The 4291-nt window shown below is 50.5% G+C and overlaps 1 protein-coding gene across 3 annotated transcripts in view; it reads right to left on the bottom strand.

The window, feature by feature from the left end:
- Cplx2 (complexin 2) overlaps window positions 1–4291 on the bottom strand; it is a 74119-nt gene that overhangs the window by 68946 nt on the left and 882 nt on the right. The window lies entirely within an intron of this gene.

Here is a 4291-nt window from a genome sequence, read left to right as displayed (position 1 = left end):
TCTCTCTCTCTCTCTCTCTGTGTGTGTATCAGGTTCCTGCCTTTTTTTTTTTTTTTGAGACAGGGGTTCTCACTGGTTTGGTTAGAATAGCTGGTCAGGAAGGCCCAGGAAGCCTCCTGTCTCCACCTTCCCAACACTAGGATTACTTGTGTGCACAATCACACCTAGCTTTATGGTGAGTGCTGGGAATCCGAACTCATGTCCTCACGCTTGCCAGGTGAGCACCTAATGACCGAGCTAACGTCCAGCCCTCACATTTACTCTCTGAGTGCCAGACTCTCTGAGTGTCTCACAGTTTCATCTTTACAGAATCCCCTTGAAGGAGGGACATGTATTCATCATCTCTAGAATGAGGAAGTGGAGGCCACAATTCACGAAACTTCTCAGTGAAGGGCTGGAATCTGAGCTAGACAGCCCAGATCCCATGCCATGCACCCCTGTCTTCCCCTCACCATGGGGTGATGCAGTCTTTGTCTGTTTGTCTGGGTGCTGAGCAATCCTATCCCTACTCTCTCCTTTGCTCCTAGCCCATCAACCTGGGCCACCCGCTCTCCACACAGCCACCAGAGGCTTGTTTAAAAAGCAAAATCAGTTTTTATCATTTTTATGAATTTTAGGTAAAACTCTACCTTGTGACCATGGCTTGGAAGGTTCTGCACTGTCTAGCCCTGCCCTGCCCTGCCCTTCCCTTCCCTGCCTCTGTCTATGGCCAGTTCTCTGTGTATTTACTCAATTCCAGACACCCTGACCTCCTACCTGTCCCCAATCAGCCCAGGCTAACATTTAGCCATTGGCTCTTTCCAGAGTGTTTTCCCCACAATAGGACACGACTCTGTTGTTTGGACCTCGGTTCCACGTCACCATTTTCCATACTAACTGTTTAGGTGTTTTTATCTTTACCTTTGATTGTTATTAATGATGGTGTCTACTCTGAGGGTGTGAGCCCCAGGAAAGCAGGTGTCAGATATATCTGGTTCTGTCTGTCACAGGCACCTGCAGTGTCTGATGTAGAAGAGCCTGCCAGTGACTAAGTGTCTTGAAGGAAGAGTAGAGTCCCCCTGAGGCTCTCTCCGTGGCGATTCGGCTAGGCCCTGAAAGGTTGGTCACCAGATCTGCTCATTCAGGCTAACTTCACAGGTGCACGCTCACTGTCTGCCACTAGCTTTCCTGCCTGCAATCTTGCACCCAGGCGTGGGGCAAGTTCATTGGCTGCCTTTTGCTGACTTCCCTCACTAGGGATGCTAAGAGCTCCTTGCCTGTTTCTTTGTTTGTCTTCCTTTAACTTTGGGTAACTTGTGAGATATTATCTTTCACAGTATGTCACAGGTCAGGGGCTTCCCTGAGAAGGGAAAATGCTAACTTTTAAGTCAGAACACCAGAGCCCAATCAGAGCACACCCATTCAGCACAGCTATTACATCTCACCAGTCACGGGAGAGACTTTAAACTCTAAAGAGACACAGAGTGCTGAATTCTGTCAGAGTCTGGGCCAAACACTGCTTACTCATTGAGCACATCAAAGGAGTTCAGAGGGATGTGTGGCCAAATCCAGGCCGAATGGAGAAAGAGACTTTCTCTTTCTGGGTTCATCTACCAGGACTAAACGAAACTGCAGAACTCCACAGAGATGAAGTCTGGGTGTCTAACTTTGGAGCCCTTTGCTAACAAGAAGCAAAGAGTCACCTGGGGGACGAGCATGGTGACCAGAGGATTGGTGTCACTAGCCTTAAAAATCACTCCTAAAGCCCATGAAAAGGCAGCTTGTCAAGTCTGAAAGATCACCCACCACACGTGACCTTCGTCTTGGAAACCAGGAAGAGTCTCTTCTCTGCCCTACTTTCAGGATCTGGGGAAGGAACTGTCGTACCTACCAGAAAACCCCAAGGCCAAATTTTCTAGGGGAAATAGTGAACTGCAAAGCTCTCTGGATGATAAGTTCAAAGATCCTGGCCCTGCTCTCAGGACTGGGGAAGAATGTGGCTTACTGATCGCTATACCTTCTGCCTGTACGCATTCATGATGAAGGCCACTTGGAAAGGAAGCTCACTGTTTCCTTACAGGACTCAGTTTGTCTGGATTGTGGCTAATGGCCTCTGCCTTGGTAGCCATTAGGGTATCATCATCGTACAATTCTGACTCTGTAAAATCTGTCATCTCCCCTCTCCTCCCAAAGTAGCTCCTTCTCACGTAGGGCCTATTAAACCACAGTGGGACTTATTCCCCAAAACTTCCTGCTGAGGACAGGAATGCCCCCATTTCTCAGTCACTCTTTCATCACTCAATGGTAGATGCAGGAAGGTCAAGATCTAACGACACCTGAGGCGGTGCGGCACCCGAGTGACACAAGTTGTCATTGATGTTGAAAATATCTCTGCACAAAATAGGTCTTAGATGATGTCTTGGGATTGATTTTTCCAAAATAAAGTCAGTGTGTGTGTGTGTATGTGTGTATGCTTATGTGTATGTGTGTGTGTGCTCGTGTGAGATGAGAGTGAGTATGGGTATAGAGAAAATTAAATTGCCCAGCCACTGAAGCTGGACAGTCTCATCCCCCTACCCTGCTCCCTCCTTCTCTGGGGTCTCCTGTAGTGTAGACTGGTCTTGAACTCACTTCTAGCCAAGGATAACCTTGAACTTCCAATCATCCTGTCTCCATCTGGAATCACAGTTGTCTGCCACTATGCCAGGTCTATGTGGTGCTGGGAATCGAACCCAGGGCTTGGTGTATGTCAGGCTGGTGCCCTAATGACAGAGCCACATCCCTAGCTTCTCCATTCCTCTGTCTATTAAAAATATTCTTGAAACATTCTATCATGAAAGGCACTTTGGGGCCTGGGCTCAGCCTTTCTGTTCTCTATTCTCAGTCCCCATCCTGAGGACCTTCTGGCATGGTGACATTACTCTGGTGGCTGTGATTTCACACCTCTAGGCCTTTATACACAGCTCCATCTGTCTGCGATCCCTTTTCTCCCACAATCCAACAGTCCTGCCTCTCAAGTCCCACAGCCTTGTTTACTAGCCCGAGCACTTCTCACGTCGTGTTTTAATTTTATTTTTCGCTTCCTCTGCTGGCCTGTGGCATCCTTGGGGCGCTTCTCCATCCTCCTCAGAACATATTTTCAGAAATAATAGTATGATGATAATAATAATACTTTTCAGAATAATAGCAATGATGATAGCTAGCTACAAGGTTAATTTTTTTTTCAGTGTTAATATGCCAGGCACCCACCTCACTAAACTCGTTACATAGCTGTGACATTAAACCTCAACATAGTGTGTACTGTTAATGCTATCACCTTTTCTTGAATAGCCAAGATGCTTTCTGGAGGTTATTTTACTGTGTGCTACAAGGTGACAGAGCTGAGGCTGGGTTCAGAATAAAGGCCACCTGTTCTTCTTTCCCTAAGTCCTTAAGGTTCCAGGAGTTGAAGAGCCCAGGCTTTAGGCTCATTTCTACTTGTCAGTTGCTGAGTGACTTTAGGGGGCACTTTTGCCCCTTAGGCTCTGTCTGCCCGGTAGAGTCTTTCAGAGAACTAGAGGATCACGTGATGCGAGGGCCCTCCTAGCTTCAACCCTCGGAGAGGAGATTTTTCTACGGTTGGTTTTCTGCCCAGGAGCTGGCTTCCCTCTCTGGGAACCTCCCAGCTTCTCATCCTCAACCTCTTTTCTCGCTAATTGTCGTCTCTCAGAGCAAAACCGCGTTTGCAACCTGCTGCCGGGGTCGCCTCTGCTTCCCTCCCTCCTTGCCAAGCTGGGATTTCTCTTTAGGTGGGGGTGGAGCCCTGGACAAGAGGAAGAGGAGCCTGCTGCTGCCTGGCTCCTTCCTGCGGCTTCCCTGTTGTTTCTCAGCCCCTTTCCCCCTCCTTCCCCCCACCCAGACAGAAACTCAGCTTCACACTTTCTAGGGATGCTCCGGGCACAGCCGGAGCCAGCGGTTTTAGCCGGCAGCCGCGGGCTTTCTGGGTTGGTCTCTCCCAAGTCCGCCGCCCGGAGATGGGGTGGGCATTTGCAGGAAAGGGGGGCGGCGCACTCCTTCCTCCCAGGGCACACTAGGCCCAGCCCGCTCCGCTGGAGCCGGGGACCCCCCCCTCCCCGGTGCCGGTTCCCTCCACCCTCTTTCCGAGTCCCAGCTGAGCCCAGCCATTGCTCCCGCCAGGCCTCGGTAACTGCAGACCCAGGCCGGGGCCGCGGCGGTGACTAGGCCCGGGTCCAGGGGGCCCCCTCCGCAGCACGGGGAGGAATGGGAGTCCCCGGCAGGGCAACCTTCGGCCTCGGGGGCGCCCAGGCTCGGG

This window comes from Microtus ochrogaster, chromosome 16 (assembly GCF_000317375.1).
Source record: "Microtus ochrogaster isolate Prairie Vole_2 chromosome 16, MicOch1.0, whole genome shotgun sequence".
NCBI lineage: Eukaryota > Metazoa > Chordata > Mammalia > Rodentia > Cricetidae > Microtus > Microtus ochrogaster.
This window is presented reverse-complemented; position numbering and strand designations above follow the sequence as displayed.